Raw genomic sequence first — 15,892 nt, forward strand, 5'->3', positions numbered from 1 at the left:
GTTGATAATTATTCTGATAATTATTTCCATGCCTTTGGTTTATGTATGAAATATTCTCTCTTTGTTCCATTGTTAATTCAATACTGAGACAATCTTTTGTCAAATGTGGTCCTCCACACTGCTCACAACTAATTCGTATTGAGTGAATATCCTTAGTCATCTTTTCCATTCGTCTCTTGACAGCATCTATCTTTGCGGAAATGGAATCTAAGTCATGGCTAGAATCGGCTCTAGCTTCTTTAGATGATCTAACGATATCTTTTTCTTGGTGCCACTCATGTGAATGGGAAGCAGTGTTATCAATAATTTTATAAGCATCAGTTTCGGTTTTCTTCATAATAGAACCACCAGCTGCTATATCGATGTCTTTCCTTGTAGTGATGTCGCATCCTTGGTAGAATATTTGTACTATTTGACAGGTGTCTAAACCATGTTGCGGACATCCTCTTAATAACTTTCCAAATCTTGTCCACGCCTCATATAGAGTTTCATTTGGCTTCTGTGTGAACGTAACAATTTCTCCTTGAAGTCTTACGGCTTTAGATGCCGGAAAGAATTGTTTAAGAAATTTTTTAACTAAAACGTCCCATGTATCGATCGCCCCTTCAGGTAACGATTCCAACCAATCTTTGGCTTCTCCCTTTAAAGTCCAGGGAAATAACATGAGATATATCTGTTCATCCTCCACTTCTCGGATTTTAAATAGAGTGCAGATCCTATTAAAGGTACGAAGATGTTCATTTGGATCTTCCTTCGGCGCACCACTAAATTGACATTGATTAGTCACTATGTGTAGAATTTGTCCTTTGATTTCATAATCTGGCGCATTAATGTCTGGATGAGTAATTGCGTGACCTTGGCCAGTGCGTTTAGCTCTCATTCGGTCTTCCATACTTAAAGGTTCCAGATTCTCCATAATTGAATTTGTTGAATCGGAATCACTAGAGGATTCTGATTTAATGGTTCGTTCCTCAACAATCTCTGTTTGAATGATTGGTGGTTCCAGAGGAAAATTTAATGGTTCAGGATCTATGAATCGTCCCTGAATATTCTCAGGATTTTCAATTGTGAGGTCGGGTTCAAAAAATGGATTATCGGAAATTTGAACTGGAGTACTTGGTCGACTGGATGACGATTCTAAAGGAAAATCAACGGCGGTAATATTTGCTAGATGTCTTGATCTAGTTACAGGTGGTGAACGTACAAAAGGTGGTGAATGTCTTGCTCGGTGCATTCACTGAATATCCTATTAGTTTTTAAAAAGGAAAGGAAAAATTATATAAGTTATCCAATTAATAGACTTTTCTGATTTTGCCCACGTTTCGAATAGCCAAAAGATGCAGCAGAGGGGCAGGATTCGTTTGGTCTTAATATAATTGAGGACTGTTTGGCTCCAATAACCCGGTCCACGTACAAATCCAACTATTACTACGAACCAGAAAATTTTGATGTCTATCAATTTAACCACTTAAAATAAATTTTCGTAATTTTAAGAAATTTAGATAAGAAGTAGAATAAAAATCTATGTCCTAAAAACTAGAATAGCGAGAAATAAGAAAGAAAAAGAGCGCGTCGAAAAAGAAAAAGAAAAGGGTTGAAAAATAAAAGGCGTCGAAAAATAAGAAAGAAAAAGAGTGACTTATAAAACTTTAAAACACTCGACTAGCCCAACCTTATTACTACCACTAACTTAAAATTATAATCGCAAATTGAGATTACTAATTGGAGTGATAATTGATACATAGGTAAAAGGCGTCGAAAAATAAAAATAAGAAAGTAGCGCGTTGAAACTTAAAAAGGCACTAAAAACTAAAAATTAAAAGTTGCTTCTAAAAATATTAAAGCTTACAAGTAAAACTATATTCCAAATGGCAATAACTTAAAAAGAAACTAAAACTTAAAAAGGCGTCGCAAAATTCTAAAGCACCTAAATCTTAGTCTAAAGAAAAAGCACTAAAGGGATTTTACGGCAAGGCCTAAAAATCTAGAAATAAAAATAACTATGGCAAAAACTATGAATTAAAACTAAATACGAGCGAAAAATACAAAAGTTACGCTAAAACTATTAAAAAGGGACAAAATATAAAAATATATAAAAAGTTGTAAAAATTACAATTTTTATTAAAATATTATTTTTATATTATTTATTTTATATAACTATTAATTTTATAAATTATTAAAACTAATTTAGACTTAAAATACAAATTATAAATAAACTAAACTAAATAATAAACTAATTATAACCTAATTAGGGTTATTAATTAATAATAATTATTATTATAAACCCTAATTTCGTACAGCTTATGTTTCAGACGAGTCAAATCACTCCATGCGATCGCATGGAGTGTATGCTATATATTCATGCGATTGTATGACGTAGAAAAACGGGCCAGATGGGTTGGGCTGCTACAGTGTAGCCCGTAAACTTTTATATTTTTTTTTTCTGTTTTGATGTTTTATAAAAAAAACACAATATTTAAATAAAATTTATATTTTTAAATACTAAAAATAAAAATAAAGAAACTTTATAAAACTTATATATTTAACAAACTCTTAAAAATATATAAATTTTTGTTTTTCTTTTTATATTTTTGAATTTTTAAAGCGTATTTTTACAAAAACGTATTTTTATAAAAGTAAACTAAAAATAAAAATCTTTTTTTTATATAGCGTTGCACTTCCGGCTTTTAAGCTAAATTTTTAAAGTCTCCGGTAGCTGCGCCAAAAATACTTGATAGTTAAAGCTAAGGGGTATAAAATACTATTAAATTTTAGCAGGAAATACTATTAAATACGGTACAATTTAACACAAGATATTTATTTATTTATTGAATGGATATACTTAAACCTTGCTACAACACTTATAGGCAGTGTACCTAATCGTACAGTAGTGTAGTTTTTAGTAAGTCCGGTTCGTTCCACAGGGAATCTTTTTTAATCAAAGCTTAACGCTATATTAGTTTAAATTTATAAAAATACAAATATATATATAAGTAATATTATTATTATAAAGGGGGATTTTTACCGTTTAATGACCGGTTTGTCGATTTTAAAACTTTAGTCGCAGTTAAAACCAAATGTAAAATATTAAATAAATAAAAGACTTAATTTAAAGCGTAAAGTAAATAACGATAATGAAATTGCGAATAATAAAAGTGCGATAAAATAAACTTGCGATAATTAAAAAGTACGATAATTCAAAGTACAATTAAATACAATAACAATAAATAAAAGTGCTATAATTAGAAGTGCAATTAAATATAAAATAAAGGAAATTAAATATGAAATAAAAGAATTATGCTTATTTAAACTTCCGTAATCATGATGTTTGACGTGTTGATTTTAGTTTTATGCCCATGGGTTAATTGTCCTTTGTCCTGGATTATTTAATATGTCCGTCTATTTTTTGTCCATAACAGTCCATCAGTCATAAATATAAAGTGCACGTGTCCTCGTCAAATTATCCTTATACCCGAAGTTAAATATTCCAACTAATTGGGGACTTAAACTGTAACAAGGTTTTATTACTTTGTTTAATAATTACACCAGGATGTCGACTGAGTGTAACCCAAGGTTTTAATACTTTGTTATCAATTATGCCAAGTGTCCTTGTACATAATTTCACCCCTGTTTTAATAATTCTAGTGGCTATTAATCCATTCCCGTGTCCGGTTAAATGAACGATTATTCGTACATATAAATATCCCGCCCATCGTGTCCGATTGAGTGTATATGGTTATTTATAGGGACGTCCAATTGTAAATCTTTATATTAACATTAACAAACTATCATTTAGTTAAACAAATATAAAGCCCATTAATAGCCCATAGTCTAATTTCCACAAGTGTCGTTCTTTTGTCCAAACCTCAATTATGGTACAAAGCCCAATTACCCAATTTTAATATTTTTAGCCCAACATCATGATTACTTCGGATTAAATAAGCATAATAATAACTTAGCTACGAGACATTAATGTAAAAAGGTTGAACATAACTTACAATAATTAAAAATAGCGTAGCGTTACACGGACAGAATTTCGACTTACACCCTTACAACATTCGCTAACACACCCTTATTATTAGAATTTAAAATTAAAATTAAAATTAAAATATAAATTATATATACATATACTACGTTGAGTGAAGAAGAAAAAGATGTGTTTTGTGTTACACCAAAGCTAAATTTTTATAGGCATGTGATCTGGAAAAGAGGCTCATGCGATCGCATGGATTTATGCCTTCCAGGCCATGCGATCGCATGGCCAGCTAGGGAGTGCCACTTTTGGTTGTTTTCTTCTGTCGACGTTTATTTATAATAATATAATATATATATTAATTTTAAGAATTAATTATATATTATATTATATTCATGTGCATAGTTGACTTGTAATTTTTAGTCCGTTGCGTCTAGCGTTGAGAGTTGACTCTGGTCCCGGTTCCGGATTTTCGAACGTCCTTGCGTACAATTTAATATCTTGTACTTTGCGTTTTGAATCTTGTACTCTTGTAATTTTGAGACGTTTCTTATCAATAATTGGAACCTCATTGATTATATTTTGTACTTTTGAGCTTTTTAGTCGTTTGCGTCTTCAATTCGTCGAATCTGTCTTTTGTCTTCACCTTTTATTATTTAAACTAATATCACTTGTAAATAGAACAGTTGCAACTAAAAGCTTGTCTTTCTTGAGGAATAATGCTATGAAATATATGTTCGTTTTTAGCATTATCAATCGTCAAATTAACCTTATACCCGAAGTCAAATATTCCAACTAATTGGGGATTCGAACTGTAACAAGGTCTTAATACTTTGTTAATAATTACACCAGGTTATCGACTGTGTGTAATCCAAGGTCTTAATACTTTGTTAACAATTACACCAATTACCCTTGTATGTAATCCACCCCTGTTTTAATTAGTCCATGATTATTAATTTACCCACTTGGCCAGAATGAATAATAAATTACCCAACCCAATTGATTAATTAAATGATTGTAAAAGATGTCGTACAAACGTCACTAAATAGGACATGCATAATCATTTAATAATTATTAGATTAACTAATTTGAAGATGGGTTCGACAGACTCCAAAGAGTTGTCATTCGATTAGACAATACCCCCCATCTATTAATGGTCCATGGTCCAATGTCCACAAGTGTCGGTCTTTTGTCCATACCCTAATTATGGTACAAAATCCAATAACCCAATCTTTAATATTTAGTCCAATATCATGATTACTTCGGCTCAAATAAGCATAATAATAACTTAGTTACGAGACATTAATTTAAAAAGGAAGAACATAGCTTACAGTGGTGAATAATCGCGTAGCGTTACACGGACAGAGTTCCGACTTTAAAACCCGTAAAACATTTCTTACAATAACTCAATTATTATTAAACTTAAATTAAAATTAAAATTATAAATATATATAAATATATAAATTACATATATAGAGAAAGAAGATTGGAAAAAGGTGTGTCTTTCTTCATTCTCCGTAGTCTCGTTTTATAGGCAAATGTTGATTTGAAATTTTCACTTATGACCCCTTAACTATGCTCAATTAACAACTTTTTATTATTTATTATTATTTTTATTATGAATTATTTAAATATTATATTATATTCTTGTGCATAGTTGGCTTGTACTTTCAGCTCCGTTGCGTCGAGCGTTGAAAGTTGGTTCATGTCTCGATTTCGGATTTTCGAATGCCTTTTCGTATAATTTAATATCTTGTACTTTACGTTTTGCGGCTTGTACGTTTTTAATTTTTAGACGTTTCTCATCAATATATTGAACCACTTGGATTGTACTTTGTAGTTTTTAGCTTTTTGGTCGTTTGCGTCTTCAAATCATCGAATCTGCCTTTTGTCTTCACCTTTTATTATTTAAACGAACATCACTTGTAAATAGAACAATTGCAACTAAAATCTTGTCTTTCTTGAGGGATAATGCTATGAAATATGTGTTCGTTTTTAGCATTATCAATATTCCCACACTTGAGCGTTGCTTGTCCTCAAGCAATATAGTCTTGAAATAAAAACATACTTGAATCACTTCTTTATTCTTCACACTTTGTACATCAGTGATTTCAATACGGCGGTTATGAACAATGATAGTAACGATGTGGTTTACAGTCTCACATGACTATAAAAATTTAGATCCGTTAGTTAATTGGATCTTTATGAAAACATTTGATTTTTTGAAAATTCAATCTAGTTTTTATCCTAGATAAGTTTTTCGGAATAACCCTTCACCGGTGTTGCAAAATGTTATTGTGGGTTTTGTGGGTTTCGGATTTTAAAATTTTAGCTCAAAACTTTACGATTTTGTGTCACCCACTTGCTAACCTTGTATTAGGAAAGCAACACGTCCAGTTTACTTGTCCCGTATATTACCTTTCGGTAAACTACCGTCCGGTTGTAAAGGAAAGCGATGAACAAGAAACAGTTAAGGCAATTTCTAATGACATGCATTTGTTCATGGTCTAAAACGTGTCGGATGCTATTACTATCCTTTGTAGGAGCAATAGTAAAGATCATCCTATAATTTTTCTGGTCTGGCACAAGGTCCTGTCTTCGACCATGCTATGCAACCACCGTTCTTACGGTTGACACCCGATTTGGTTCAGGTGACCTAATGAATTCCAGGTGAATTCCTAGGATTTTACGTTCAATGGTAATGAACGCATTAAAATGGGTTTTTCAGAAAACAAATCGGTTTGTAATTTTGATCAAAATATTTTCTCGTTCAAGCTCGAGTTTAGATATCATCGAATTCCATGAGTTTGTAATTCTCAATCTTTAAGGTCAATCTCAAGGATTGAGTAATATCAGGCTTAAAAGCTGATTTTTAATCTTTAAGGAGATTATCCTTACAAGGGGTCTGATTCATTAGTCTTATCAAGCTAATTTGCACTGCACCCTCCCCATTTTACGAGACAGATCCTCTCATGGTTAGGATAAGTCTGACCACATGGCGATCCTGTTTGATGCCGAGGTCCGTGGATTTCCTGCTGATTTTAGAGATGACTTTTCTAAATTTTTCGTCAACCTACAGCTGGTTTGGACGACAACTTCTTGACCTAAATCAAGAAGCGCGTGTCTTTTTCGGAAGACTTTACTTCCTGTTAATGATGGAATTGATTCATCGTGTAGATCCATCTTTCTTTCGAATATATTACAGTAAATCTGGTAAAACTGATTAGTTTAGTCCAAAACAAAAGTACCTGCAATAAGCTTGTACAGATATGTGATATATGTTTTAAAGAACTTGGTGAATTCTTCCCACACTCAGCTTTTATTTATTTCTTTCTTTGCCTTTTTATTCCCCTCTATTCCATTTTAAATGAATTCAAGCATTTTGGGTTGTTTCTCAATTTATGTCCTTTCCAAGGTAACAATAATTTCGGTAGTATCACCTAGTTTTATCGTTCATAAATATGTATAAACATGATTTTGAATTCATTTAGTTGAAAATTTTTCAAATTTTCACAAAATTGGGCAATTAAACCAAGTGTAAACCCGAGAGAATTTATAACCCTTCCCCACACTTGAGATCTTGCAATGCCCTCATTTGCAAGAAATCAGTAAAAATTTAAATTCATGAGGGTGATTAGTGTAGAAAAATGATTAAAATTACCGAGTTTGCAAACATATTGTTGTTATTTCACATTTGATATTTTGCGTCTTGTCGTCAAAATTAGTAGCTTTTGCTGAACTTAATGACAGTCTTTGAAAGTGTGTTGTTTTACCCTGTTTTGTACATAAGATAAACTACAAACATATATACATATTTTTGAAGTTTGGTATATTACCCCACTTTCAAAAATTTATAAAATCTAATATTTTTTTTGGCATACTTTAAATCAATAAAATTAAAAATAATGATAACAAAATTTGTCGTCCCGCCCTCGGGTAAAGCAATTTCGGTTCAATGACCTAGTGTTTAACTCACGACGAATTTTAGAAATCATTTTTTTTAAACTTAATTAAATAAAGTAAATTTTTGTTTTTAAAATCACACAAAACTTAAATTTAAAAAGCATATTAATTTCATATAAAACCTACAAAACAAAAAAAAAATCAGAATGGGGGGAGAAAACTAGTTCTTTAGTGTCTGCTAGTGGAAAAGACCAATCGGATTCCACTCTCGGAACTACACGAGAACAAAACAACTAACTCTAGACAGCATTTTCTTTTTAGAACATTTTGAATCTCCCCACACTTAGGTAGCTGTGGTGTCAGAATTGTGATTAACTTCATCGTCAATTTTTCTTGGACCATAATCAACTTGCATATCTGTGACTTTAGCTTTAAGCCATTGGTCGAATTCTTGTGTAATATCCACAAATTCAACTAATTTCGCCTTTTCTTTAGGCGACAGATTGGATACTAACCGGTTACATAACTTAAAGTTCCCCTTGGTTCTAGCATCGCGAATTCGTTTAATAAGTTTCTTCATTGAACTATTAATAACGGGATCATTTAATTTCGTATCAACAACGGGGTTCTTTGTTATCAGGTCATCATTAGGTGTTACTTCATTTTCCCCACACTTAGGCGTTTTATTATTGTTGAGCACTACCATTGGAGTTGGTAAAACAACATGGTTCTTACCAATCATTTTTGCTGGTTCAACGGTTTTGGTTGGTGGAGATTTAGAATTTCGAATCATAAAGGCGATCGATTTCTCATCATTACTAAGTGTCATTCTACCCTTTCTTACATCAAATAACGCCCCGGTGGATGCTAAGAATGGTCGACCTAAAATTAGAGGAATGTTTGGGTCCTCTTCTTTGTCAATGATAATGAATTCGACTAGAAAGGTTAAATTACCTACTTGAACGGGTAGGTTGTCAGCAATTCCAACTGGGTGCTTAATGGTTTGATCAAGGAGTCGAACACTCATATCCGTTGGACTTAACTCACCTACTCCTAATCTCTTATATAATGAAAGAGGCATAACACTCACACTTGCACCTAAATCTGCTAGTGCATCATACATGACACAGTCACTTAGTAGACAAGGAATAATAAATTCACCCGGATCACCTACCCTAGGTGGAGGTTTTGGTGGAACTGTCTTCACCGGGTTTACTTCTACGGTTTTTGTTTCTTGCACTTTCTTATTCTTCTTCTTCTTCTTTTTTCCAAAGGTATCACAAACTTTATTACCTATCACTTGCTCATACTCAACTCCTTTTCTTGGAAACGGGATGGGTGCTTTGTATGGTGCCACCACTGGCTTTACATACTCGGGTGGTGGTAGTGTTGTAACTTCTTCATTGTTACTCACATCTAAAACTTTCCCATCTTCTGGTGTTGGTTTTTCAGAATTTGTTGATACCATGTTAACATTTTCATTCCGAGGATTTACTTCATTATTACTCGGTAGCTTTCCTTGTTCCCTTTCACTCATCAATCTAACAAGAGTACCTACTTGTTTTTCTAGATTCAAAATGGAAGCTTGTTGAGTTCTAAATGACTGATCAAACCTCTAATTCGTTTGGGTTTGAGTTTCAATAAACTGTGTTTGAGATTCAACTAGCTTAAATACCACTTCTTCCAGATTTGACTTTTTCTCTTCGGTTTGTTATGGTGGTTTATACAAGCCAGGTCTTTGTTGACTGAAAGTGTTGTTTTGAGTTGGTTGGTTATTCGGACCTTGTTGGTTGTATGAGTTATTATTGGGTCCATTTGGATTGTAAAGAATGTTTTGATTTCGATTAAAGTTTGGCCTTGGCAGTTGATAATTATTTTGATAATTATTTCCCGGCCTTTGGTTTATGTAGGAAACATTCTCTCATTGTTCCATCGTTTGCTCAACATTACAATCTTTCGTTAAGTGTGGTCCACCGCATTGCTCACAACTGATTCGTATTACGTGAATATCTTTAGTCATCTTTTCCATTCGTCTCTCGAAAGCATCTATTTTTGCGAAAACAGAATCAAAGTTATGGCTAGAATCGGCTCTAGCTGCTTTAGATGATCTAACGATATCTTTTTCTTGATGCCACTCATGTGAGTGGGAAGCAGTGTTATCAATAATTTTGTAAGCGTCAGTTGCGGTTTTCTTCATAATGGAACCACCAGCTGCTATATCGATGTCTTTTCGTGTGGCGATGTCGACGCCTTTATAGAAAATTTGCACTATTTGAAAAGTATCTAAACCGTGTTGAGGACATCCTCTCAACATCCTTCCGAATCTTGTCCATGCCTCATATAACGTTTCATTTGGCTTTTGCACGAACGTGGCAATTTCTCCTTGAAGTCTCACGGCTTTAGATGCCGGAAAGAATCTTTCAAGAAATTTCTCAACTAAAATATCCCATGAGTCAATCGTTCCTTCAGGTAACGATTCTAACCAATCTTTGGCTTCTCCTTTTAAAGTCCATGGGAACAACATAAGATAAATAGTTTCATCCTCAACTTCTCGAATTTTAAATAGATTACAAATCCTATTAAAAGTTCGAAGATGTTCGTTTGGATCTTCTTTTGTTGTACCACCAAATTGGCACTGATTGGTGATCATGTGTAGGATTTGTCCTTTGATTTCAAAATCTGATGCTCTAACATCTGGCTGATTAATGACGTGACCTTGGCCCGTGCGTGTGGCTCTCATTCGGTCTTCCATACTTTGAGGTTCCGTTACTTCCATAATTGAATTTGTTGAATCCAAATCACTAGAAGATTCTAATTTAACTATTTGTGGTTCAGGAGGAATGATTAGTGGTTCAGGATCTTGGAATTGTCCTTGAATATCCTCCGGATTCTTAGTTGTGAAGTCGGGTTCAAAAAATGAATTATCGGAAATTTGAGTTGGAGAACTTGTTCGACTAGATGATGATTCTAAAGAAAAATCAACGGCAACAATATTGGCTAGATGCCTTGATCGAGTTACAGGTGGTGAACGTATGAAAGGTGGTGAACGTTTTGCTCGGTGCATTCACTGAATATCCTATTAGTTATAAAAGATAAAAATTATATAAGTTATCAAATTAATAGACTTTTCTGCTTTTGCCCACGTTTCGAATAGCCAATAGATGCAGCAGGGAGCCAGAACTCTTTAAATCGGAAGCTCACAACTCAGCCACTAACAAATCTAACTATTACTACGAAGCAGAAAATTTGGATGTCTATCAATTTAATCGCTTAAAATAATTTTTCGTTTGAAATTTTAGAGAAGAAATAGAAAATTCTATGACCTAAAAACTAGAGCGTCGAGAAATAAGAAAGAAAAAGATTGCGTCGAAAAACATCGAAAAAATAAAAGGTCGAAAAATAAAAATAAGAAAGTAGCGCGTCGAAACTTAAAAGGGATTCTAAACGAAAAATGGCAATTACTTAAAATGATACTAAAATTTTAACACGGCGTCGCAAAATTTTAAGCCACCTAAATCTTAGTATAAAGAAAAAGCACTTAAGGGATTTTACGGCAAAGCCTAAAAATCTAAAAGTATAAAAATAATTATGGCAAAACTAAACTTAATACTAAAAGTTGTAACTAGAGTCTAAAAATCTAAAGGTAATAAAACTTAAAATAAATATATATATTTTTTTAATTTTATAGACAAAATCTTAAAATATATATATATATATATATATATATATATATATATATATATATATATATATATATATATACTTTTTTAATTTTTTTTTTTAAAAATTTTTTTTTTTATATTTTTTTAATTTTTTTTAACGATTTTAATATTTCTTTTTTAAGGATTTTAAATATTTTTTTTTTTTTTACGAAATTAATAATTTTTTTTTAAAATAACTTTTTTAACTCATTTACTATTCATGAATAGTAAATGAAACGAAATTAATTAATTTACTATTCACATGAAAGTGACATGATAGAAATTATTAATTATAAGTTACATAATATACCCCTGAAGTATTTAATAAATACGACTTTTTAAAACTTTACGATTCAAATTTGATTCAAAATTATTATTATATTATTATATTTTATTTCAATATTATTATATTATTATATTTTATTTCAATATTATTATATTATTATATTTATTAAATTATTATATTTAAATTAATATATCTTTAATTAATCAAAAACTAAAAAAAAAAAAAACTTAAATACCCCGTGAAGACACAAAAAGTGTCCCCGGCAACGGCGCCAAAAACTTGATGTGTTGTAGAGGGTGTGTATGAAACGGCTATCAGTTTTATATTTATTTACTACAGGAAATCACCTAAATTAAACTAAAACACAAAAGGCAAGTATACCTATCGTGTAATAATATAGCTAAGGTAAAGTCCGGGAGGTCGATCCGTGGACACTATTATTGGGTGTCTTACTAGGTCAAATTAGTTAATTAAGTAGTTAAACTAGATATAGTAATTATAGGTAACTTTGGGGGGATTTACCGTTTAATGACCGGTTTGTCGATTTTATATTTTAAGCGTACAGATAAATGACGATAATTAAAGTGCGTAAAATAAATAACAATATTAAAATGACAATAAATAAAATTGCGAGTAAATGAAAGTACGATGAGAAATACAATAAAAGAATTATGCTTATTTAAACTTCCGTAATCATGATGTTTGACGTTTTGATTTTAATTTATTATGCTGGGTTAATTGTCCTTTGTCCTGGATTTATTTGATACCTATCTGGTTTTTGCCCATAATAGTTCATCGGTCATAATTATAAAATGATCGTCAAATTAACCTTATACCCGAAGTCAAATATTTCAACTAATTGGGGATTCGAACTGTAACAAGGTCTTAATACTTTGTTAATAATTACACCAGGTTATCGACTGTGTGTAATCCAAGGTCTTAATACTTTGTTAACAATTACACCAATTACCCTTGTATGTAATCCACCACTGTTTTAATTAGTCCATGATTATTAATTTACCCACTTGGCCAGAATGAATAATAAATCACCCAACCCAATTGATTAATTAAATGATTGTAAAAGATGTCGTATAAACGTCACTAAATAGGACATGCATAATCATTTAATAATTATTAGATTAACTAATTTGAAGATGGGTTCGACAGACTCCAAAGAGTTGTCATTCGATTAGACAATACCCCTCATCTATTAATGGTCCATGGTCCAATGTTCACAAGTGTCGGTCTTTTGTCCATACCCTAATTATAGTACAAAATCCAATAACCCAATCTTTAATATTTAGTCCAACATCATGATTACTTCAGCTCAAATAAGCATAATAATAACTTAGTTACGAGACATTAATTTAAAAAGGAAGAACATAGCTTACAGTGGTGAATAATCGCGTAGCGTTACACGGACAGAGTTCCGACTTTAAAACCCGTAAAACATTTCTTACAATAACTCAATTATTATTAAACTTAAATTAAAATTATAATTATAAATATATATAAATATATAAATTACATATATAGAGAAAGAAGATTGGAAAAAGGTGTGTCTTTCTTCATTCTCTGTAGTCTCGTTTTATAGGCAAATGTTGATTTAAAATTTTCACTTATGACCCCTTAACTATGCTTAATTAACAACTTTTTATTATTTATTATTATTCTTATTATGAATTATTTAAATATTATATTATATTCTTGTGCATAGTTGACTTGTACTTTCAGCTCCGTTGCGTCGAGCGTTGAATGTTGGTTCATGTCTCGGTTTTGGATTTTCGAACGCCTTTTCGTATAATTTAATATCTTGTACTTTGCGTTTTGCGGCTTGTACGTTTGTAATTTTTAGACGTTTCTCATCAATATATTGAACCACTTGAATTATACTTTGTACTTTTTAGCTTTTTGGTCGTTTGCGTCTTTAAATCGTCGAATCTGCCTTTTGTCTTCACCTTTTATTATTTAAACGAATATCACTTGTAAATAGAACAATTGCAACTAAAATCTTGTCTTTCTTGAGGGATAATGCTGTAACAACCCTCACTTTTCGACTTCTAAATTTACTGAATTAACCCTAGGGTTATATGTCTGACTATATGTATTAAGGGTTGTTATATACAATTAAATATTGACCGAATAGTAATTTTTAGTCAACAATGTACGCTTAAATAAATAATATATTATTAATTTATATAATTTGACATAATTTAACTAAGTATATAAACTTTGTATCACTTTTATTATTTAGTTAATATTTTATATATTTAACTATATAATAAATCCAATTATATATAAATGTAATAATATTTACAAACTTACTAAAACTATAGTTTAATAATTAAAATCATAATTATTATTAAAAATACAAAATACCGAATTATTAATTATTTTTATGTAAAATTTGTATTTATTAATTAAATAAAAAAAATAAAATAAAATATTATTGACAAATATTCTTGGAAAAGCATTAAATCAATTTGTTTATTTATATAAAAAAATCCTTAAAATAAATGAAAAAAAAAATAAATAAATAAATAAATTACTTTTTAATTAAAAATTGTAATGGAAAAACTACTTTTATTATTTTATTTTATGCATTATCCCATGACCTAACATTTAATACTTTTTAATTTTAAAATTCCATTAAGAATTAAAATATTTCTTTTTCTTTTAATTATTTTATTCTTTTTACCTAATTTTTTCAAGTATAAATACCCCTCATTTCTCATTCAAACTCACACCAAAATTTCTCTCATTCTCTCTTTGAAGAATTACTACTAGTAAGTATTCTTTTCTTACTTTTTATTTTTTTTACTTTTTACTTTTTACTTTTTACTTCGGTTATTATTTTTACAGAAACATGTAAATAATGTTATAAATTATATGCAATTAAAAATAAAATAAATAACATGTATACACTATTACTATTACTAGCACCTATAACCTACTACTTATATTGTAACATAAAAACATTTTGGGATATGTATTAGAGATGTATAGATCTTCGAACTTTCTTGACGAATGGTTTCTATGAGATTCTAGGCAGAGGGTTTGGATTTACGATTTAAAGGGTCCTATGGCTCAAGCCCCTAGATCTAAATTAGCCATTCGAAGGGAAAGGGGTGATTGGAAGCTTATCTAATACGGCAAGTATCCTAAAATGGAAAACACTGATAAAAGTAGAAACTCTCTACTCATAGAAACTTAGTAAAATAAGAAACTTTCTAAAAATGGAAACTTTATAAAAATAGTAACTTACTAGGAATAGAAACTTAGTAAAACAAACATATACTTAAACTTAAACATGGGCAAAACACTTAACTACTCTTAAATGTCAATAGGTTGACTTTCCTGCTCACTCGCTCAACTCTTTATTCCGAGGAATAACTCTCTCTCTACTTACTAAGGTGAATTTATAGCCCCTCTTTATTGCTAGCAAACTTACTTACTTTTACTTGGGGTGAGACACATGCTGTTTTTACTTTTTACACTTTAGACACAAGTACCAAACTGTTAAACTATGCTATACCCGGCTATGTCCGACTAAGTCCCTACAGTGATATTTTTAATTGCTGTGGCATTCTTAATTATTGGGGATAGGCCTATCGGGAATAACGTCCCCGATACATTTGACCAAGTCATTGTATTACTTAATAATGAAATTAAACCGACAAGGACATACACAACTTGTCATGGGGTAAAACTTGAACGTTTGGTCTAAATATCACGCATTGGCATAACTTTTTGATCCTGCGGGAGATCAACTTTACAAACTAAATCTTGTGGTCTAAAACAACGACAAACTTTTTGTTAAACCTATGAACTTCACTCAACCTTTTTGGTTGATACTTTAGCATGTTTTGTCTCAGGTGCTGTTTGATTCAAGCTCTTATACTTACCGCTTATGTAATGCTACTTGGACATAGGATCAAGAGATATCGCATTTATTACTTCTGCATGTGAACATTTACGTTATTGTTATTCCTGTCATTGTAACGACATTTCATTTTCCGCTGCGTACTC

General features: G+C 31.1%; 1 non-coding gene across 1 annotated transcript; it reads left to right on the forward strand.

Moving 5' to 3' along the window:
• The first annotated feature begins 10,161 nt into the window (after positions 1–10,161).
• Positions 10,162–10,268, forward strand: LOC139865340 (small nucleolar RNA R71). The gene has a single exon (XR_011764866.1). It is a non-coding gene; the product is annotated as a small nucleolar RNA R71 (small nucleolar RNA).
• Positions 10,269–15,892: the final 5,624 nt, after the last annotated feature.

This window comes from Rutidosis leptorrhynchoides, chromosome 8 (assembly GCF_046630445.1).
Source record: "Rutidosis leptorrhynchoides isolate AG116_Rl617_1_P2 chromosome 8, CSIRO_AGI_Rlap_v1, whole genome shotgun sequence".
Classification (NCBI taxonomy): Eukaryota; Viridiplantae; Streptophyta; class Magnoliopsida; order Asterales; family Asteraceae; genus Rutidosis; species Rutidosis leptorrhynchoides.